The sequence below is a fragment of the Dipodomys merriami genome, unplaced genomic scaffold, assembly GCF_024711535.1.
Source record: "Dipodomys merriami isolate MVZ:Mamm:240054 unplaced genomic scaffold, mDipMer1.0.p SCAF_17, whole genome shotgun sequence".
Lineage (NCBI taxonomy): Eukaryota > Metazoa > Chordata > Mammalia > Rodentia > Heteromyidae > Dipodomys > Dipodomys merriami.
Genome location: NW_027203048.1, coordinates 20,683,439 through 20,708,135, shown reverse-complemented (window position 1 = coordinate 20,708,135; position 24,697 = coordinate 20,683,439).

Below are 24,697 nucleotides of genomic sequence, written 5' to 3'. Positions count from 1 at the left end.
TTCTTGCCCATTTGGCTTTGAGCCAGATCTTCAGATCTCAGCCTCGTGAGTAGCAAGGTTACAGGCATGAGCCACCAGCTCTGAATACCAATTTATGTACAAAAACACAGTGACTTCTCATAGCAGGAACATATAGTCAGAGAATAATACTACTTAAATAAGTTTAAAAGTACTAAGAAGTGATTATAGAACTCTATAGGATTATGGTAACAGACAGCCTCTTTGAATTTCCTGCTTTACCTTCTAAAATATTAAGATTCACAGGGAGAAAATGTCAAAATCCTGTACCTGAAATTCCAACTATAGCATAGATAGGAGACAGAGAATAGTATGAACTCACATTAATTTGTAAGTGAGAGGGAAAACATCTAAAACCAGAAGTCTCCTCCTAGGCACTGACAGAGTTAGATTAAGGCTATGTGGAAGGCAAAGAGGGAAAACAGGCTGTTAGGAGAGGTAGAACACAGATGAAATCACCCTTTAGTAAAAGTTTTCTTGTTCAGAGTAGAATCAAGCTGAGTACTGGTGTTGTGACCTTCTAAGGAATCAATATAAAACATCAAACTTTATGGGGAATAGATGAGAGTAACCTATAAAGGTAACAATTTGTGATACTGGGGGAGAAATTGATTAGTAAAGGATAATAAGAAATCTAGCAAGACACAAAAATTTAAGTGCCTTGAATAAAGAACTAGTAGTAAATAAATACTATCAATCCCTAAAAACAGTATTACTATATTGACAGCAGAGTCTGAATTTGAGCTAAGAATCTACTAATCTTCAAATGCTTTACTTCAACATCTTTCCATGAAGAAATAACTGCTTCTTTTGGTTAGGAAAATACAAAGCATTTTAAGATAAAAAGAGCATGTCAAACAACACCCACATGAAAGCTAATTCAAGTAGGAAATGAGGTAGAAATCAAAGTTTTCACAAGGTAAAACATTTTACACCTCCCACACCATCAGGAAAACAACAAAGACCAGAAGAGTTGAAATACATCTCAATACTAATTAAGTAGCAAAATTTTAAAAAAAATTTACTCATGAAAGAGGACTTTGAATTCAAAATTCAGAGAGAAACTTAGGATGGAAATGAGCAACACACATACCCCTACACACAATGAAAAAGAGAAGACATGACAACTGATAAAACAAACTATGGAAGAAACATGGAGGTAAAACATTTAAAAATCATTGCAGAAATGAATGCAACATTAAAACATATACACGGGACAATAGCTAGATGGGCTGGGAGGATGGGAAGAGACAGAAATAGTTCAGCTTCAGAACCAAATAACAGAATTAAACATAATAGAAAATATTAAATGTAGAAGATAGGCAAAGAAAACTAACATTTCTGTAACTGTAGTTCTCAGAGGAGTAAATACAAAATAATGGAATGGAAGTAATAATTAAAACTATAATGCAATAAAACTGATGATACTTTAAAAATCAACCTCATCTTTATATTTTTAATTATTGATATTATTAACAAATCACTAATTGCTTAAAAATGGTGAACAGAGACACTTAAAGTTAAATCCTTAGGGATCTAAAAGTATTTAAAATTTAAATATAAATTCATTTTCATCATTATAAAGAGAATAAGACAATAATAATAACCTATGAAAATTTACTTAGACACAGTCATCTTTCTTTTTTCAATTTTACATTTTAACAGGCTCTATCATGACATTTTTATACAAGTATATAATATACTCTGATCAAATGGATTTCTCCATTAGCCTCTTTTATTACTTCTCCTTTTTCATCCCAAATAGCTCCCCTTCTACTTTCATTTTTTTAAAAAAAATTTATGTAGATTTTTATAAATCACATAATCAGTATGAGTCATTACATATGTTTTGAGTGGGCATTTTTTGTGGACTAATTTCCTAATGGGATACATGGCCAATGATATGTACTGATCGATTTGTTAAGATAAGGAGGATTAATTTGCAAAACAGCATTCTTTTTTTTAAATTTTATTTTATTTTATTTGTGAACATACTGTACAGAGGAGTTACAATTACATGGGCAGGATAATGCGTACATTTCTTACCAAGCATTGCAGCCTCCTCCTTTGTTTACCCTTCACATCCCTTCCCAGCCTCCCCCCTCCCCCCAATCCCAATCCTTCTCCTTCCCCCCCCCCCCCCCCCCCCCCCGCACCGACATTGTAAAGCTAGTTTTGGACATGACAACTTGTACTTCTCATTGTTGCAACAGGCCCACCTGTATCCTTAAACAACTGGTTTTTCCCCATCTCCTCCACAAGTTATACTGACATCAAATATAGTGAAAGCAGGGGTTATACTGTGGGGGAGGGATATACAAAGCAACAAAGAGATAATCTTATAAATGTGTTAGAAACACATGCATGAAAGAAAAAAACATTAAAATACACATCTAAGGGTTCATTTTCCTGACATCACACTATCTGACCTTTTCCGCTTGACTCATACATATACTAGATATTACAAATAAGGGAAACCATGGGACCTATGTTTCTTTGGGCCTGGCTTACTTCACTTAATATAATTTTTTCCAAGTTTTTCCATTTCCTAACAAATGGGGCAATGTCATTCTTTCTGATGGAGGCATAGAATTCCATTGTGTATAAGAAGGATGGCCAATAGACACATGAAGAAATGTTCAACATCCCTAGCCATAAAAGAAATGCAAATCAAAACAACATTGAGATATCACCTCACTCCAGTTAGAACGGCAAAAATCAAGAACTCTAACAACAACAGATGCTGGAGGGGATGTGGACAGAAAGGAACCTTACTTCATTGTTGGTGGGAATATACACTTGTTCAACCACTTTGGAAAGCAGTATGGAGGTTCCTCAAAAGACTTCACATAGAACTCCACTATGACCCAGCAATACCACTTTTGGGCATTTACCCAAATGTTTACAAACAAGACCACACTAAAGCTACCAGCACAACTATGTTTATTGCAGCATTATTTACCATAGCTAAGATATGGAACCAACCCAGATGCCCCTCAGTAGATGAATGGATCAAGAAAATGTGGTATATATACACAAAACAGCATTCTTGAATGACAAACCTATCTAGTAACCTGGGTATTCTGACATCTAATCAACTCTTTCTAGCAATCTTTCTCAGAGTGCATGTCAGAAAGCTAACAATATTTATGTGATTTAAGTTATGAGTGTAATTTAGGCTTAACCAATCAGATGAACAGATGGAATTATGAATTCAAAAATGAAATTACAAGTGGCTAAGAAATGCATGAAAAAATGCTCAACTTCATGAGTCATAAAGGAAATGCAAATCAAAACATCATTGGGATGGCTGTCAACAAGAAAACAACACCAAAAAATGTGAAAAAAATGTGGAGTGCAGCCACTGTGGAAATCTGTATGGAATATCCTAAAAAAAAAACAAAAACACCCAAAACTAAAGATAGAACAATTATCTGATTCCCAGGCATTTATCTGAAGGAGTGTAAATTAACATATAGCCAAGATACTTGCACACTCATAGAAGTGCTTGATAAGCATGTGTGAAAATAGTACAAGAGCCCTATAGGAATTGTTTCAAGAGGAGGGTAAGGTGATGAGAAGGGAAGATAAAGTGAATGAGTTTGGTTTGATACATTGGAAGCCTATGTAGAAAAATCATGATGAGGGCTGGGAAGGTGGCTCAGTGGTAGAGCGCTTGCCTTGCATGCATGAGGTCCTGGGTTTGATTCCTCAGCACCACATAAGCAAAAAGAAAAAAGCTGGAAGTGGCACTGTTGCTCAAGTGGTAGAGTGCTAGCCTTGAGCTGAAGAGCTAAGGGACAGCACCCAGGCCCAGAGTTCAGGCTCCACGACTGCCCCCCCCCCCCCAAAAAAAAAGAAAAAAAGAAAAATCATGGTGAAACTTCTTTGTTTTATTATTTTATTTATTTATTTATTTATTTATTTTTGCCAATCCTGGGGTTTGAATTCAGGGCCTGATCACTGTCTCTGAGCTTCTTTTGCTCAAGGATTGCACTTGAACACTTGAGCCACAGCACCACTTCTGGCTTTTTTCTGTTTATGTGGTACTGAAGAATCAAATCCAGGGCTTCATGAATGCTAGGTTAGCACACTACCACTGAGCCACATTCCACACCGAAACTCCTTTGTATAACTAAATTTTGCTCGATTGAAAGCTGGGTGCCAATGGCTCATGCCTGTAGTCCTAGCTACTCAAGAAGCTGAGATCTGAGCATCATGATTCAAAACTTTTGTGGGCAGGAAAATCCATGAGGCTCTTATGTCCAATTAATCACCCCAAATCCAAAAGTGGGGTTATGAATCAAGTGGTAAAACTAACTTTGAGTGAAAAAGCTAAGGGACAGAGCCCATGCCATGATTTCAAGCCCCAATACCAACACACACACACACACACACACACACACACACACACACACACACACACACACACACACACACACACACACACACACACACACACACACACACACACACACACACACACACACACACACACACACACACACACACACACTAAAAGAAAGAAAAATAGGGGGGCAACCTTGCTTTGAGGGATAAACGATGATGTACCAACACAAGCAATGTCAGCTTACAGCATCTCTTGGCAGCAGCTTCCAGAGATCCAGACAGAACACAGGTGGGATGATGTTAGAACCAGCAGTTGGCCTGGTGGCTTCCAAACAAGGTAGGTTTTTGGATATTGCAGAGGTAGCTACTTATCTGAAGGATCAGTTATAGGATGTTCTAAAAATCAACCTTGGAACATTTGAATACTTAGACTCTGTATTAAATCTCTTGGTTTTTAAGATAAGTAGAGATCATTTTTCTGCCTGAAACTCAGCCCTTGCTGGTAAAATATCCTGGAAAAAATACCTTGAAAATTGTATGTGTGTTCCAGTGAAGTTCCCTAGCCAACAAATTCATTATAGAACACCCGGAACTATTAAAATCACCCTTGGCTAGCAGCCTTCAATATGCTGACTAAGCTGGCTGTTCATCCTCTAGTCCTCCTTGGCAGGGCCATTAGAGAATTCTAAATCCATCATTCTCATCTCTCTCTCTCTCTCTCTCTCTCTCTCTCTCTCTCTCTCTCTCTCTCTCTCTCTCTCTCTCTCTCTCACTACTTTTCAATGATTACAGCAGTTACAGACTTATCAATCAAATCAAGTTGCTTCTATTGATTTTGCAACCTGCATTACACAGAGCTAGTCTGAGATCTTTTAACAAATAACAGGGCTAGACTCAGCCATTTTGACATTCAGTCATCTGAGTCATCTCAGGCTAATGACAGGGTTATCTTTACACATAAAATTCTTTGTCATGAGGCTTTGGGGTCTGACATAGGAGCTAGATATTTTGCTCTTCTTTTCTGAGGAAGGTGAGTTTTTGGAAAGGCCTCTCAGATTCGATTCTATTGGATTCTATTAGTAGTGTCAGTAGTTTAGCTGGGCTAAGGCCTGACAGAGAGCTACAATTTGATTATGGCACGATGCATAGGTCAAGCCTAGACAGTGAAATAATCATTCTTGTTGGCTACAAGGCAATGAAAATCATAAGATGCCAAGGAGAAAGTGATAGGTTTTTGTCATGTCTGGAGCAAAAGTGGAAGTTCATTTAAGAACAGAAAGTAAAATACCTAAAAAGAGCCATGGTGTTGGTACCCTAAAGGCATATTTATTTTGCCTCAAACCTCTGTGCTTCATTCAATGAAACCTTTTCCTCCAAATTCGTGTAGCCGGCACCTCTTCTTTCAGAGGCAGCATTAAATAATAATTAAGAATATGAGCTCTGCAGATACTTCCTCAAAATCTCAATTTTATCTATCTGTGACTGAAGACCCAAGATTCATAACTTTAATGTCTGGTCATGCATGTTCTCCAAAAAGTTATATATCCAATGTCTGTAGACATAAAAGATATGTAAATAAAATGACATTGAGGATCAAGAAAATGTGGTATATATATATGCATATATATATGCATATATATATGAATTCTATGCCTCCATCAGAAAGAATGACACTGACCCATTTGGTAGGAAATGGAAAGACTTGGAAAAATTATATTAAGTGAAGTAAGCCAGGCCCAAAGAAACATGGGTCCCTTGGTTTCCCTTATTTGCAATAACTAGTATATGTCTAAGACAAGCAGAAGAGGTCAAAAGCTATGTACATATGACCATATAAGACGGTGCTAAGTGAAATGAACCCCAAGATAGGGACACAAGTGGTTTTTATCATTCTTGCTGTTGTTTTTAATGTACTTATAAGATCCTGTGTAATTTTTTGTTTCTTTTGTATGGTATAACCCCTGTTTTCACTGTATTTGATTCCAGTGCCCTGCATCGTGTATATATATTTTTCTAATTTGGGGAGAGGAAGGGAAATGCTGAAATAAGGATACAGGTTGACCCATTGTAAAAATGAGATGTACAAGACATTATTTTGAAAACAAACTTTACAACTTTGGGGGGGGAGGGAGGGGTTGGGGAGGTGGGGAGGGAAGGGATTGTAGGGGAAAAACAAAGGAGGGGGAAACAATGCTTGATAAGAAATGTACTCATTACCTTACTCACGTAATTGTAACTCCTCTGTACAGTATCTTTACAATAAAATATATATTAAAAATTAAAAAAATAAAATGACATTGAGATTTCATCTCATCCCAGTCAGAATGGCTACTATGAGCAGAGTTAAAAATACTGGAGAAGATGAGGGAAAAAGGAATCCTTATTGACTATTGGTGGCAATGTAAATTAGTTAAGCCACTGTGCGAACTTTTGAGTTTCTAACAAAAATAGAACTACTATATAATCTGATGTTACAATTCTTGGGTATGCATCTAAAAGAATACATCAGGATACTATAGAGACACTTGAATACTCATGCTTATTGTATCTATTGAAGCTGCAAACAGGCTATCTCTGATAAATGGAGTAACTGGATTATTCAGCCATAAATAAGAAGGAAACAATATCTTTTACAGGAAAATAGAACTAGATCACTGTATTAAGTGAAGTAAGCCATGTTCAGTGAAATAAACCAGGTTCATGGCAAAAGTTTCATTGAGTGTGGAGAGAGGGAAAGCAAATGATAGAGGAGTGAATAATTCTGAATTATTTTGTGTCTGTACAAAGACACAGCATAAGAAAAACCACTAAGAACAACCACTGAAAATTGTTGAAAAATAATGGAGAGTATGTGAGGAAAAGAGAGAAGAAATAATATCAATAGTAAGTCTAATTAAAGTATTATATGTGAACTGTGAAACGTCACCTTGGAACTGCTTTGTATAATAATATACACTAAAAAAAACCTAGAAAAATGTATTGAACCTAATTCCTAAGAATATGTGGGCTTTAGAATATGGTTAGTTCTTTAGAATAGAGCCCTGGTGAATGGTATTAGTTTTCTTATAAAGAGTTCACAAAGAGCTATCTTTTCTATAAGGTCAGGGCACAGAAAAAGATTCTATTCCTGAACCCAGAAATGTGTTTACAAGACATTGAATCTACCAGTGCTTTAACATTCCTAGCTCCTAGAACTTTGGAAATTAAATCCCTGATGTTTGTAAATCACTCTAGTCTAACGTATTTTGTTATAGAAGTCCAAACAAACTAAGATCTCAATATTTCCAGAAATTCTGTTTCTACAGTAATAAAATAGATAATTCTAAAACTTATTTTATATAGTGTGGTCAGGGCATTTACACAGATAATTACAGATTAAAGAGTCAAAATGGGGGCTGGGAAGGTGGCTTAGTGGTAGAGCGCTTGCCTTGAGCTGAAGAGTTGAGGGACAGCGCCCAGGCCCAGAGTTCAGGCCCATGACCGGACCCAAAAAATTAATAAATAATAATAATAAATAAATAAAGACTCCTTCCTTCCTTAAAAAAAAGAGTCAAAATGGTGATCAAATACGTAATATAAACATGAGCTATTGTTATCATTTGGGTAATGATTCTTCCCTAGAAGCCTTTGATGATCATCATATGTAAGATATGTTCCTCTGCTGTCATTGTCTATTAGAGTACCCTACGCTATTATTTTCCTAATATGATTCTAAATGTCTATTAATATTTATTATTCCCATGTATATATAGATGGCAATTCCCATGTACAAAGAGGTGTTAAAACCAAAACTATAGTCTTGTTTGTGATCATTCGGGTAAATGCCCAAAAGTGGGATTGCTGCGTCATAGGGGAGCTCTATGTGGAGTCTTTTATGGAACCTCAATACTGCTTTCCAAAGTGGCTGAACAAATTTACACTCCCACAAACAATGCAGTAGTGTTCCCTTCTGGCCACATCCCCTCCAGCATCTGTTGTTATTAGTGTACTTGATTATAGCCATTCTAACTGGGGTGAGATGGTATCTCAATGTTGTTTTGATTTGTGTTTCTTTTATGGCTAGAGAGGTTGAACATTTCTTCATGTGTCCTTTGGCCCTTCTTATTTCCTCTTCAGAGAAGTTTCTCTTTAAGTTTTAGACCACTTATTTATTGGGCAGTTGTTTCTTTGAGGATTTGTTGTTGGGGGTTTTAATTTTTTGAGTTCCAGGTATATTTTAGATATGAGACCCTTGTCCATTGTATGGCTAGTGAAGATCTCTTCCCAATCCATAAGCTTTCTCTATTGATCTTGCTAGCTATGTCCTTTGCCATGTAGAAGCTCTGCAACTTCATGCAATCCCATTTGTCCAACCTTTCTTTGATTTGTTGTGTTTCTGGGTCTATATTAAGAAAATGTCGGCCTGTGCCAAGGAGACCAAGGATTTCTCCTATTCCATCCTGTAATGTTTTCAGGGTATCTGCTTTGACTCTGAGATCTTTGATCCATTTGGAGTTGATTCTGGTGCAGGGTGATATATAAGGATCTAGCTTTAGTTTTCTACAAGTGATTAACCAATTTTGCCAGCAACATTTACTGAAGAGGCTGTCTTTCTTCCATTCTATTTTTTTAGCTCCCTTAGATGGCTATAGGTCTGTGGGTTCATTTCTGGGTTTTCAAGTCTATTCCATTGGTCCTGAGGTCTGTTCTTTTGCCAGTACCAAGGTGTTTTGACTACTATGGTTTTGTAGTAGAGTTTGAAATTTGGTATTGATATTCCTCCAGCACTGTTCTTTCTGTTAAGGATCATTATTTGCTATTCAGGGTCTTTTATTGCTCAATATGAATTTTTGGATTGCCTCTTCTATTTCCTTGAAGAATGAGATTGGAATATTGATAGGTATCTCATTGAATTTGTACATAACTTTGGGAAGTATAGCCATTTTCACAATGTTGATCCTTCCAATCCAGGAGCATGGGAGGTTTTTCCACTTTCCACTGTATTTATAAGGTACCGCATGATTTTTTGTTGCTTTGTATGCCCCTCCCCCATGGTATAACCCCTGTTTACACTGTATTTGATGTTGGGGAGGGGAAGGGAAAAAAACAGATTGTTTAAATAGGGATACACGTTAATCCAGTGCAACAATGAGATGTACAAGACGCTCTGTCGAAAAATGAACTTTACAATTTAGGTGTGTATGTGTGGGGAGGCATAGTTGTGGAGATGGGAGGGAGAGGATGGTAGGGGAAAAACAAAGGATGAGGCAACAATGCTTGATAAGAAATGTACTCATTACCTTGCTCATGTGATTGTAACCCCTCTGTACAGTATTTTCACAATAAAAAACTTATTTTTTTTAAAAAATGAAACTATGGTCTATTCATGGGTTGTGAAATCAATTTACTACGCCATTAGAAAGTCAGAAGAGAAGAGAAAATATTTCATCATGGTTTTAAATGCAGCTAGTAATTATTCTGTGAAACTTTGCATCACTCATATGAATATACATATCTCAGCACATAATGGAACATTTATTCTTTACTGTAGGTTACAATCACACTAGAATAAGGGTCTATGAGAAAAGTATCCTTGTTCTCCACCATTTGAAAAAAATGCTCCCACAGAGCAGATAATGAGTACTTGTGTGTTGAATCAGTCAAGGAAAATACAACCCTGATGTAAATTTAGAATGTAATTTTGTTCATCTATTCCATAAAGCAGTATAGAGGTTCCTCAAAAAATTACACATAGAACTACCTTTTGGACCAGCAGTTCTACTACTGGGTATTCCGAAAGATTACAAACCAGCATACAGTAAAGCCACTAGCACAACTGTGTTCATTGAAGCACTATTCACTGTAGTGAAGTATGAAATCAGCCCAGATGCTCCTCAATGAATGAAGGATCAAGAAAATTCATTTTACTCATGAATTAGAAAGAATGATATTGTATCATATGTGAAAAAATGAAGAGATGAGGAAAAATGTGTTAACTGAAGTAAGTCAGGCCCAGAGAGACAAAGGATGCATGTTTTCCCCTTATATGTGGAAGTTAGATTTGGCTTATGAATGTTATAAATAAATATGTTGGGTGGCATCCAAGTGTATACATATGTATTTTCTGAAATATGGCAGATGCAAGGCAGATCTCAAATAGTGTAATTCCCTTGAAAGGCAAAGTCAAATTTCAACAAAATAGAACAATGAAGCGCAGATACTTGAGAGTGGAGTGGGGGAGTGGGAGCAGTCAAGAGGAAAGCAGTGGACAAATGAAGAGAAGAGGGGAAGAATGAAGTCAAGAATCCAATGTGTATCCTACAAAATTACGAAGAGTAAGAGAAGTAGTAGGATTGGAGGGATGGATGAGAATGTTGAAAGTGGTGACATTGAGCAAGATATATTGTACTTATAAACTGCTTTGTTAAATGGCAACTTCTTTGTACAACTACTTAAGAATAATAAAAAATTAAAAACGAACCAAAGGAAAAATATCAGAGAGAGGACATAGAGCTAAAGAAGTAATTCATTGGGCTGATATTGTTGAAGAATTAGTGTTAGACACCATGATGCTGTGTGGCTACTAAGCTCTTTAAAGAGGACAATTTCTATTTTTATTTTCTAAGTTATTATTGTAAAGGTAATGTACGCAGGAGTTACAGTTACGTAAGTCATGTAATGAGTACATTTCTTTTTGAGCAGTGTCACCTCTTCCCTCCCTCCGAATTTTACCCTTCTGACCCCCAAAATTGTATAGTTCATTTTCAACATAGTATCTAGTGAATATCCCTGCTGTATTTGTTCACCCTTTTCCCCACCATTTCTGTGCTTTCCCTTAACCTCCTTCAAACAGATAAACTTACATACAAGACAAAAGGACTGATAACACAAACATGGAACAAGGAGAAAATAGCAAAATAACAAAGAAAATTTTGTTTCCATTTCTTGGAGTTAATTTTGATAAACATCATTTTATATGATCATATGCACACAGTCATTGAGCCTTTGTGATCCTCTTCTAAGAAGATCCTTTGGTCTCACTGTGTGAATGTCTAGAGTTCTTTGCAGTTTTTCATGCCCAATTGTATTTTTTTTTTGTCTTTTACCATCCAGTGTGTTTACTTGGAGATTTATAGTCACATCCTAGTTATAACAAATGAAGGAAATCATGCAACCTATGTTTCTTTGGGTCTGCCTTACTTTACTTACTATAAATTTTCTAAGTCTTACCATTTCCTTACAAATGGTGCAATCTTATTCTTTCTGATGTAATTATAGTTTTCTATGTGTATGGTATACATACATACATACATACCACATTTTATATTATACATATATATCACATATATACATATATCCCATATATACATATATATCAAATTATATATATAAACATATATATACATATCACATTTTCTTGATCCATTCATCCAATGAGGGGCATCTGGGTTGATTCCATATCGTGGCTATGGTAAACAATGCTACACTGAACATGGTTGTGCTGTGGTCTATTGGATAAATGCCCAGGAGTGGAAGTGCTGGGTTACATGGAAGCTCGACATTTAGTCTTTTGACACTGCTTTCCCGAGTGGTGAAACAAGTTTACATTCCCACCAATGGTGTAGTAGTATTCCTTTTGGTCATATGCTCACCAATATTTGTTATTGTTAGTTTTCTTAATAATGGCCATTCTAACTGATGTGAAATGGAATACCAATGTTGTTTTGATTTGCATTTCTTTTATGGCCAAACATGTTGAACATTTCTTCATGCGTCTACTGGCCCTTATTACTTCTGATAAATTTCTCTTTAAGTCTTTAGTCCACTTATTAATTGGGTGTTGTTTCTTTGAGGATTTATTTTTTGAAGGGTTTAATTTGAGTTCTAAGTTTTAGATATGAGGCCCTTGTTTGATGTGTAGCTAGTAAAAGTCTTCACCCATTCTGTAGGCTGTTTATCTTGCTAGATATGTCCTTTGCCCTGCAGAAACTCTTCAGTTTGTTGTAATCCCAGTCATCCAGCCTTTCTTTGTTGTGATTTTGGATCTTTACTTAGGAAGTTTTGACCTGTGCCTTGGAGCTATAGTGTTTTTCCTACCACTTCCTGTCATATTTTCATGGTATTTGGCCTTACATTGAGGTCTTTGATCTATTTAGAATTGATTTTGGTGCAGTGATATCTAGTGATCTGGCTTCAGTTTTCTGCATGTGTAAGCCAATTCTGCCAGCACCATTTGTGGAACAGGCTACCTTTCTTCCATCCTGTGTTTTTTTTGCTCCCTTATCAAATATTAGGTGGTTATAGGTCTATGGGTTCATTTCAGGGTCTTCCATTCTGTTCCATTGGTCCTCAGGCCTATTTTGGGCCAGTATCTACCTGTTTTCATTGAGTTTGAAGTTTGGTATTGACATTCTTCCAATACCATTCTCCCTGCTAAAGATTTTTTTTGGTTATTTGGGGTCTTTTATTACTCCATATGAATTTTTAGATTGCTTTTTCTGTTTCATTAGTGAATGTTGTTGGATGGCCATTGCATTGGATTTGTAAATAGCTTTGGGCAGTATTACCATTTCCAGAATGTTAGTCCTTCTAATCTGGTAGCATGCAAGTTTTTTTTTATTTCCTTAAATATGCTTCTTTTCAGATTTTTAAGGTTTTTATCTTAGAGGTCATTCACATCTTTGGTTAAGTTAATTCCTAGGTATTTTATTTTTTGACGCTATTACAAATGGAGTTGATTTCCTGATTTTAGTCTCCATCTTCTCATTGTTGGCCTACAGAGAAACTACTGATTTTTGTGAGCTAATTTTATACCCTGCTACTTTGCCAAAGTTTCAGATAAGCTCCTCTAATGTGGGGGAGGAATTTATAGGATTCTTTAAATATAGGATCATGTCATCTGCAAAGAGGGCTAGTTTTACTTCTTCTTTCCCTGTTTGGATCCCTTTATATTTTCATCTTGCCTTATTGCTCTTGCTAGGTATTCCAGGGCTATACTAAAGAGGAAAAAGAGTGATGCTTTTATGTCATTTCTGATTTTAGAAGAAATGTTTTTCACTTTTCACATTAAGTTTAATGCTGACTGTAATCTTGTCATTTACAGCCATTATTATATTGAAGAATGTTCCATGGATTCCTAGTTTTCCAGAGTTTTTTTTTTTTTATCATGAAGGGATGTTGGATCTTGTCAAATGCTTTTTCTGCATCTTTTGAGATGATCATGTTGTTCTTGTCCTTGCTTCTCTTGATGTGTTGAATTACATTAATTTACTTGAATATATTGAACCAGATTTGCATCCGTAGAATGAACCCTGTTGGATCATAGTGTGTGATTTTTAAAAAATTAATTGTTGAAGTTGGTTGGCCAGAATTTTATTGAGTACTTTTGCATCGATGTTTATCAAAGAGATGGGTCTATATATTTGTGTGTGTGTGTGATGAGTCCCTATCTGGTTTTGGAGTGAGGGGTATGCTGACTTCAGAGAATGAGTTTGGTAGTGATCTTTCACTTTCAATTTCATTGAAGAGTTTGAAGAGTATTGGAGTGGTTTCTCCTTTGAAAGCTGGATAGAATTAAGCTGTGAGTCCATCTGCTTTTGGGCTTTTCTTGGATGGGAGATCTTTTATTGCCATTTCTATTTCATTACTTGTTATGGGTCTATTTAGATGGTTTAAATCTTGTTGGTTCAGTTTGGGTATATAATATTCTCTAGAAATTCTTATCTTTCTTCCACATTCTTCAATTCATTGACATACACTTTTGCAAAGTATTTCTTTATAATTTTCTGAATCTTGCTTATTTCTGTCATCATGTTCCATTTTCATCACTAATTTTATTTATTTGGATATATTCTCTTGTTTTGGTCAAATTTGCTAAAAGGTCCATCAATTTTTGTTAATTTTTTCAAGGAATGTTCTTTCTTCTATAGTTTTTTGGTCTCCAATTCATTTCTCTCTCTCTCTCTCTCTCTCTCTCTCTCTCTCTCTCTCTCTCTCTCTCTCTCTCTCTCTCTCTCTCTCTCTCTCTCTCTCTCTCTCTCTCTCTCTCTCTCTCTCTCTCTCTCTCTCTCTCTCTCTCTCTCTCTCTCTCTCTCTTCCTGTCTGTCTGTCTGTCTGTCAGGGGCTTGAACTCTCAGCTTGGGCACTGTACCTGAGATCTTCAGCTCAACGTGAGCATGCTACCACTAAAGCCACAGTGCCACTTCTGGTTTTCCGGTGGTTCATTGGAGATAAGAGTCTCACAGACTTTCCTGCCAGCCTGGCTTTAGACCATGATCCTTAGATGTCAGCCTCTGGAGTAACTAGGATTATAGGCGTGAGCCACCTGTGGCCAGCAAATTCATTTATTTCTGATATAAATTTTACTATTTGTTCCCATCTACTGGTTTGGGGTTTGCGATTTCTCCAATTTGTTAATGTAGGCACTCAGAGTTATGAGTTTTCCTCTGAGTAATACCTTTGCTGTGTCACAGAAGAGCTGGTAGGAGTTACTAAACACTTATCAGTCCCAACTCTCAATAGTAATGGGTTTAACTTTTAATTTCAATGTTTTAAAATTTACACAGATTTGCTTTGTTACCTAAAATATGATCTATTTTGGAGAATGTTCCATGTACTGATGAGAGAATGGATATTTAGATGGGCTGGGTGAAATATTCTGTACATATCTGTTATGTCTAGTTGGTCAATGCAATTATTTAGGTCTAAGGATCATCGCTGAATTTTTTTGATGATGATCCATCCAAAGGTGACAGTGATGTGTTGAAGTCTCCAAAAATCTATGTGTTTTGATCTATGTGTGTTTTTAAGTAGTATTTGTTTGAGCAAGTTGGGTACTCAAGAATTTGGTGTATAGATGATTATAATTGATATAACCTCCTGTAGATTTTCCTCTGTTTGTATGTAGTGTCCTTCTTTGTCTCCTCTCATTAATTTTAATTTGAAATGTATTTAATCGGATATTCGTATTACAAGCTCTGGCTTGTTATTGGGACCATTTGGTTGAAAGATTTTAGTCCAGCCTTTTACTTTGAGAATATGTTGGGTTGTTTTTTTTTTGCCAGCAAGATGTGTCTCTTGAAGACCACATAGATGGGTCTTGCTTTTTGATCCAACAAGTCAATCTTTGCCATTTAATTTAAAAGTTAAACCCATTAGTATTGAGAGTTGGGACTGGTAAGTGTTTAGTAACTCCTACCAGGTTGCCCACCTTCTTAGGGGCATGCCTCATCTTTTCTTAATATATTTATTGGCTCTCTGGTAAGGGACATTTCCCTACCACTCTCATGTTCTTGTTGGTTTTCTATATGCAGGATGCCTTTAAGTATCTTCTGTAGTGCTGGTTTGGTAGCAATAAATTGTTTTAATTTTTCTTTGCTATGGAATGTTTTTATTTGTCCTTTGGTTATGAAGGAGAGAGATTTGTTGGATACAATATTCTGGGTTGGTAATGATTTTAGGGTTTGGAATACTTCATTCCAGTCTCTCCTTGCTTTCATGGTCACAGCTGAGAAATCTGTAGTTATTCTGATGGTTTTCCTTTATAAGCAATCAAAAGAGCAATTTCTAATCTCCCTTTTACTGCATATGTTGTGGAAGAAAGTTTAGTATCTTATCCATACAAGGAATATCCATGTACCAAGTGAGATGTACAGCATATTGTGTTCAATGGTTGATTCATGCATGCATGAAGTAAATTGGTAACTTGAGGTGTTAGCAGCATTAGTGTAATTCTTTCGTCATATCTCAGAATAGACTTGCTGAGGGCTGTGAACCTTAATGAGAATTTCATTTTTCATGACTGAGTTAACATTTTTCTATATATGACTGTTTCTCTGAGATCAAGTCAAAAAGGCAGACATTTGGGAAACATATACATTAAACCTTTGAGGCTACTTATAAGAAATGTAAGGCTAACTAAAAGTTTCACAACTAGGTGTTATTGACATTTTGGACTGAATAATTCTTTGGTTTGGTTTGATCTATGTATTGTAGGATGTTCAGCCACATTTGTGGCTACTGTTCACTGGATAGCTGAATGTTTCCATTCCTTTTCTTCCCCTATCCTGTTGAGATGCAGAGCTGCTTCTGTCTAAGAGCTGTTGGTGTAAGCTTACAGTCCTTTAAAAGTGTTTTCCTCCCTGGAAGTGATAGTAAAAATATCATAGTCATCCTACTTCTCCCTTGTTCCCCTCACAGTCCAGCAAAAGGAATATTTCCTAGACCTTCATAGCACAAATTCTTACATATTTATCAGCAGAAAGAAGTCTAGGGAAGTCCAATGGAGTTGTCATTTTCACTGTAACTCAAGCCTTATCAATTATGTACTCATAAGTTCAGTCATCAGATTTTAGCTGACTGTGAAGATTAATTGTTATTAGAAATATGAGCTGCCTCCATACCCATACATAGCAGGCACTAAACCATTTAAAGAATAGCAAATTCCAGTAACCCATCCTTTCTAGCTAAAGAAATTTCATATAATCACTTCATTTGAAAGCTTCAATTTTTCCTCATGTCCAAAATCCCTCAGCTAGAAGTAATTTGTTTTGTTTCTCAAGTATTTCTATAAACACAGGTTTTCTGACCTAAATAAGCTTTCTTTCACAATACTTCAGTGGTACAGCAAAGTGTTGGTTGCCATAAGGAAAGAAGTATTAGCTGAATGAGATATTAATTGCTATAATACATGCTAACCACCTTAAAAAATCTCAGTGATGTAACCAAATAAGATTTTATATTCTTCACAAAATATCATGTGTTTGGGTAACTCTGAATTGTGGGCAATTTACCACATACACATTTTACTTTCAGCAGTGTGAATGGGAAAGAGGGAGAGCAAGAGTATAAGGCCAGATCAAGCATGTTTGAGGAAAGATCTAGAAATGCATGTATTTCTTCAGCCTCAAATCCATGGTTCTATCTCTCAGAGGCAATGGCTTGGGAAATATGGTCTTCCTGAGTTTCTTGGATGAGAATGAAATGGTGAAGTGAGCAGAATACAATTTCTCCCTGTGCATATGAAGCAGCATTCAGTTATTAAAAAGGTGGATGTCAGCCAACTTTATGGAGGCCCTGGATTCTTTCAGTGACTGAAGGCATTTATTGGCCATGCTGAGATTCTAAACACCATGTCTGAAGGAAAACAGCATCATGATAAAAAAGAGACAGGGTCAGGAAAGTACTAGGCTTTAGGAAAGATCCTTAGTTTCTCCTTGGGCTGGTGAACTATATAGAAATTAATCTTGGGCAAAGCATAGATTTGAGGAAACTTATCAAAAGAAAATAAACATCTAGTACAGAGAAAAGTGAAGAGCGATTGAGAATGAGGTGACTTTAGGCAAGAGATAGAACTGAATATTTCCATCAAGGTTGAACTACACTGTCATTTCATATGAGGTGTTCTCTGACTGGTAGAGGTCTTAAAATTTGTTATTTCCTGAGACCAGTTAAAGATATTATCAGCTCTGTCCTTAATATTAGGGGTAAGGAAAATTTAGTCCCAATGTCCTGGGAAACAGGAGCACAAAATGACATTGTTTTCTGCTTTCTTCTTGTGAAATTTCATTCCTTCAAAATGGCATAGATCATTGGGAGAATAATCCTAGATCATTGGGAGAACAAATGTGTGGGAGGATGGATGGGAAAAGGTAACTCCCAAAATTGAGGAAAAGAGGGAAAACCTTTCTGAGGCAGAACAGAGTATGTCATGTTTCATAGCAAAAAGGAAGTCACAGGAATGGGATTGTTGTGGAAAGCTTACTCTTATACTTGTCTTATACTTAATCTAATCTTATGTTCTAATGTACAGCCTTGTAAGCCATATTGAAAACTAATTTTACTGGCTCAGGCCAAGTAGCCTGAGGGAGTCTCTGTTTCTGTAATTGAAAAACTATGTAAGAATTAGATTTTTGTCTGGATGAGCTGTCATCTGCATCAAGAAAATTCAATACTCCACTGGAAGTGAATTAATGTCTACTTTATTTAGTGGAACCTGTTTACATCAAGCATAAATAGCAAGCTTGCTATATTTTATTTCCTGGATCAGTGAACAGTTGGTGATAACCCTATTATTTGTGATAATGAATTCCAGTGGCCACTGAAGACTTTCTTTTATTGATAATAAGAAAAGGAAAGGATGAAGAAGAATAAAGTTTGTTTTATTTCCCTAAATTGCCGAAATCAACTCTCCAGTGTTTAAAGACTTGGGATCATAAGAAGTTTATCTATTACATAGCTGAGGTTAGTGGGATTGTGACTGCCTGGTCTTATTACGACCTGGTATTGCTGTTGTATCTCAGTGATGTAAGAGGAAATTATATCTTGAAAACATTTGATGTATTTTTCAGTGGAGAGTTCCATAAAAATACATAGGCTGGGAACATGGCTCTTGCTACGGATATTTAAAGTTATATTTCATATTCATATCAAACTCAGTTTCTGACTCCTTTATATCCAATAATTGTGCTAATTTTATGTATGACTGATTCATAAATGTACTTCTAATCTAGGAGACCTCTAGGAAGAAGACAATGTATTTTGAGATTTAATATCTTGCCATTGATATTCCATAATTATTAGTAGAGTATGAGTAAGGACAAAGAAGTTAATTGTTTTAATCCAACTGAATTCAACATTTTGAACATTGAATGGAAAATATTTTTTAAAAAATCAGCTTTAATATAACAAAAATGTGAGCATGGATTAATTTGGCCTTGCAAGAATACCTCCTCGTGGCCTAAAGAGGTTCTACTCATCTCCTGAATTTTCACTTCAACTCATCCTTTGGGCAATGATTTTTTTCCCTCTCCTCTGTGTCATGTCAAGATTATCATGACTGTCAAAGATTTTGACTAAACTTCTGAGGACATACAATATCAACATTCTAGCATATAATCTGAGATTAAAATTCTTATGTCCTTGACATACTCAGGGCAATTTCTTTTCCTTTCAAATGTTTTGGGGAATTTATTTTCAGCATTTGCATTTGGACTCTACTGTCCTTTCACTTTCCCACCGCCTCGTCCCCTAGAACCTTCAACACTTGTAAGCATTTTATAATACATGTGATACAGAAAACTTATTTCTCTTGTAGAATTTGAGATGTTCTTTAAGGCAAGGAAAACACCAGCTACCCTCAAGAGAAAACAAATAATTATAAAATAATTTAATCTTAGCCTGCAACCTAACTTGATGTGAAGTAAACAAATAACATAAATGATGCTTATAATTTGTTTTAGTCAGACAGCATTGACATTGGAGGAAAGTCTTGTTTCTTTTTACCATTCAAAATACCACCCCCATTGATTTACAAAGATCTTAGGCTAAATTAAACAGCTACTGATAAGTAGATTTAACATATGTTCATACAGAAGAATGTTGCTTTATGTTAAATTGTTTAAAGCAGGAGATATTGGCTGAAAATATATTAGTGGTGAGATAGGAAAGAGCATAATAGCTGCAGTCGTGATATAATTATCTGTGATAATTCACATGCTATTTTAGGTATCTAATGCAAGTACACTTTAAAGAAAAGAAAGCTTTGCATTGATGTAATTAGTTGGATTGTCCTCTTTTATAAATTACAAAATGCCTTTAATCTGGTCTTTAAAACACTTATATGAACTTAAAATAAATCTTGGTGATCTGAGACCTAACACACATTTTCTCTCCTTTTCAGCAAGATACTTCTTTTTTATACGTTTTTTATTGTAAAAATACTGTACAGAGTGGTTACAGTTACATGAGTAAGGTAATGAGTATATTTCCTGTGGGGCATTGTTGCCTCCTGCTTTGTGATTCCCCTACCATCCCTTCCTTTCCCACCTCCCCAACTACTCTTCCCACCCCTACCCCCACTCCCTGCTGAAAGAATACTTCTTTAATCCCCTGTTTGGAAGAAGGAATCACTGTTTTGTTTCTAGACAATTGATATCATTATCTTGACCTTCTGTACAACAACAAAAGACTGGTCCTGGTTGCACCTAAATGAAAACTCATCTTAAATAGGCCAATTGATCATACCAGCTTCACCCTTGCACATATAGACATCTGTCAATGTATTTACATAAATGATTTGACTGGAAATGAGAATTCTATGAGGAAAGAAAATTTATACATACATGTCAAAGGCAAGAAAGAGAGGAAAACCTTAAAGGAGCAGTTCTGAGTTCCATGAGAGTGCATGGCACTATGTCTATATTTCTTTCTAATTCTCCTTCAAATACATCCTAGGTTGGGCCCAATCAGAACTAAAGGAAGATTATTAGGTCCTGGGTACCTGGTGGGTTTTCTCAATCATGTACCCCAGGGCACAGTATTATAGACAGGTGGTTAGCCCCTGAAGAAGCAGTACAGAACATAGATAAGACCTTGATGCCCAGCGGTGCAGAGGCTCAAGGTACCCACTAGATCCCAAGCTAAGACTTTGTGGGTGAATGGCAGTACCTGGTGACCACAGACTCTGTGAGTACTGTGTAAAATATCTCCTAGGTACTTGCAGAAATATGTAGACATGTTCTCTAAGGCACATACCAGCACATAAAGCCAATTAGGCAGTAGCATTTGAGTATTTAGGTATTTTTATTTTTCCTTACAGTCTGGTAGGGCTTTGCAATTTTGGGAGGACTCCAATAAACTTCCTCAAGTTTGTTGAAGATGTGCTGCATCTGCCTGGAACCCAGTTCTACATACAATGTTTCCCAACAGGGTTATAAACACTTCAGTCGTCTGTAAATTCAAATCCACAGTTTACATTTTCTGTTAAAATATATTTATCTCTCAAAAAATTCTATCTACTAGTTTTATCAAATTTGCTCAAGCCATGTTGTCTACCTCCATTCTTCACTATCCACACTAGTTTATGATGCTCAGCAGGGTAGGTAAAACACACTGTAAACCTCAGTCCCTGTGGCTGGTTAAGATTTTCTGTAATTCTACTGCTAAGATATTTGAGATATTGATATGCCAGGGATGAGTTATGGCATCTTCAACCAATTCCATTTCTCTACTTTCCATACCTTCACAGTATGGTCTCAGTCTCTAGAATCACCTTCTGCTTTGGTTTACCTTTGATGTACTTTTATATCTTGAAGGGACTTTCCATGTTAGATGTTCTGATCATCTATCTGATCAGTGTTGACTGATTTGTGTAGAGGGGCTGGCCCCTGATGACATGTGTTTCATTCCTGGGTCTTGTCTTATGAGATGTTTAATTTGACTATAGTCTTCTATTTAAACCAGTGGGAATTGTGGTCCTCAATGTTATGTACTAGGTTGGCCCTGGGGAAAGCACATAGCATGAGATACATTTAAAAAAATACAGTTTAAATTCACTGGTAGAAAAATACATTGCCTTTTTTATAGAGCATGTGAGGGCTGGGAATGTGGCTTAGTGGTAGAGTGCTTGCCTAGCATGTATGAAGTTCTGGGTTTGATTCTCAGTACCTCGTAAACAGAAAAAGCTGGAATTGGCCCTGTGGCTCAAGTGATAGATTGCTAGCCTTTGAGCAAAAGAAGCTCAGAGACAGTGTTGAGGCCCTGAGTTCAAGCTCCAAAAATATAGCATGTGAAATCTTATACCTAGAGTCTATGAATAACTATTTTAGTAAACACTTGTTTTTTTATCTCTACCTGAGTGAGATCCATTGAAATTACCAAAGAACTAAATCTATCTCTAATAGTCAAACAAGAAAAAAAATAAAAGAGAAAAATCAAATCTAGAGCAAAATTTATTTTTGACATCTTATATTCACTATCTCCATTGCAACCATACTTTCTTCATTAATAGTTATTATCTTCAGGACTCTAAAAATCTCATCAAATCTCAGAAAAGTTTCTAAGCCTTCCTTGTGACACATAACAAAGCAAGTCTACTTCTCTTCTGTTCCTCTGCTAAGATGCAGCTTATCAGAATCTTGGTGAAGTTAAAGAAGAGGAACATAGAATAGAGGGACAACAAAGAAACATAGGTCCCATGGTTGCTCTTATTTGCAATAACTAGTATATATCTGAGACAAGCAGAAATGGTCAGATAAGTTGATGTTAGGCAAAATGAACCCCAAGATAAGGACTCAAATGTTTTTTCTTTCTTGCTATTGTTTCTAACATATTTATAAGATATTTCTTTGTTTCTTTGTATGTCCCTCCCCTACAGTATAACCCCTGCTTTCACAGTATTTGATGTTGGTATAATTTGTGGAGGGGAAGGGAAAAATTGTTTAAATAGGAATACAGGTGGACCCATTGCAACAATGAGATGTACAAGCCGTTATATTGAAAAACAAACTTTACAACTTTGGCAAGGGGAGGGGGGAGGAAGGGGGGAGAGGAGGTGGGAAGGGATGGGAAGGAGAAACAAAGGAGGAGTCAACAATGTTTTATAAGAAATGTACTCATTACCTTGCTCATGTAATTGTAACCCCTCTGCACGGTATTTTCACAATAAATATGAATATATATATTAAAAAAAGAAAAAGAAATGGAGGGACAAATGGTGAACAGTTAAATCAGTGATATTCACTAGACACTGTTGAAAATGAACTATACTATATGGAGGGGGCTTAGGAGGGAAAATAAGGGAAGAGGTGACACTGTTCAAAAAGAAATTACATTCCCTGACTTCTAATACCACTGTACATCACCTTTACAATGCAAAAAAAAAAAAAAAAAAACCCAAAAAATCAATCATGTAGTGCCAGTGAGTTCTAGAAACTGGTATTTCTATCCTGATTTATATCTGTGGAGACAACTCATGTGCCAAGTCTACAAGCCTAGAATTAGCCAGTGTGAAATTGTCCATTATTAGTGTTATGCTTTCCACTCATATATTGTTTTTGTTTGAATTGGGAAGAGCTGTTCCTTTGTGTCAAATCATCAACAAATTCACTCTTGGAAAAGCATAAAATCTCTCTCTAGTGTGTGATGAAGAAGTTGAGAGAGATCCCATAATTTCCTCAAGGTCACAGAGGAGGATGTGACTCACAACCCAGTGTTAAGCTTTCACTTCCTGTTTAGAACACTATTTGATAAGCGAGCATTTTATACACATTTCTAAAGGTGAACGCAATTTTCAAAGTGTTTCATTTTCTCTTCACAATTTTTTAAAAAAAATCCTCCATTTTGACAAGCCCTCTGGCTACACTTCACATTTCTCTATAGACAGCAGTCTAAGGAAGTCTGATAAAGGCTGAAATATGCATTTGGGAAATGAGAATGTGCTCTGAAAGTGACCCCTTTTACTCTTTGAAAACAATTAAAACTATTCTTACTCTGTTAGTCCTCCCCTCATCCCCTAGGGCTTGAACTCAGGGTCTAGGCACTGAACCTGAGCCTGCCCTTCCTTCCTTCCTTCCTTCCTTCCTTCCTTCCTTCCTTCCTTCCTTCCTTCCTTCCTTCCTTCCTTCCCCTCCCTCCCTCTCTCTCTCTCTTTCTTTCTCTTTCTCCTTCCTTCCTCCTTCCTTCCTTCCTTCCTTCCTTCCTTCTTTCCTTCCTTCCTTCCTTCCTTCCTTCCTTCCTTCCTTCCTTCCTTCTTTCCTTCCTTCCTTCCTTCCTTCCTTCCTTCCTTCCTTCCTTCCTTCCTTTCTCTTTCTCTCTCTCTCTCTTTCTCTCTCTCTCTTTCTCTCTTTCTCTCTTTCTCTTTCTCTCTTTCTTTCTTTCTCTCTTTCTTTCTTTCTCTCTTTCTCTCTCTCTCTTTCTTTCTCTCTCTCTTTCTCTCTCTCTTTCTTTCTCTCTTTCTTTCTTTCTCTCTTTCTTTCTCTCTTTCTTTCTTTCTCTCCTTCTTTCTCTCTTTCTTTCTTTCTTTCTCTCTTTCTTTCTTTCTCTCTTTCTTTCTTTCTTTCTTTCTCTTTTGCTCAAGTCTAGCGTTCTACTACAGGAATTATAGATCCCCTTCCAGCTTTTTGGTGGTTAATTGGAGAAAAGAGTTTCATGAACTTTCCTGTATGTCCTGGCTTCGTACTGAAACCCTCAGATCTCAGCCTCCCTAATAGCTAGGATTGTAGGCATTAGCCACCAGTACCTGGCTCTTAGTTATTTTTCATACCTCAAATACCAAGAGATGATGCATTGTCATCTCCCCATATGGCAAAGCCTTAAGGATGACTCTAAACTAAAAGAAACTAAAAGAAGACAGGGTGTCAGAGCGTGTGTGTGTGTGTGTGTGTGTGTGTGTGTGTGTGTGTGTGTGTGTGTGTGTGTGTGTGTGTGTGTGTGTGTGTGTGTGTGTGTGTGTGTGTGTGTGTGTGTGTGTGTGTGTGTGTGTGTGTGTGTGTGTGTGTGTGTGTGTGTGTGTGTGTGTGTGTGTGTGTGTGTGTGTCTGTCCTTGATGGTGGGTATAGTCTATCCTATGGCC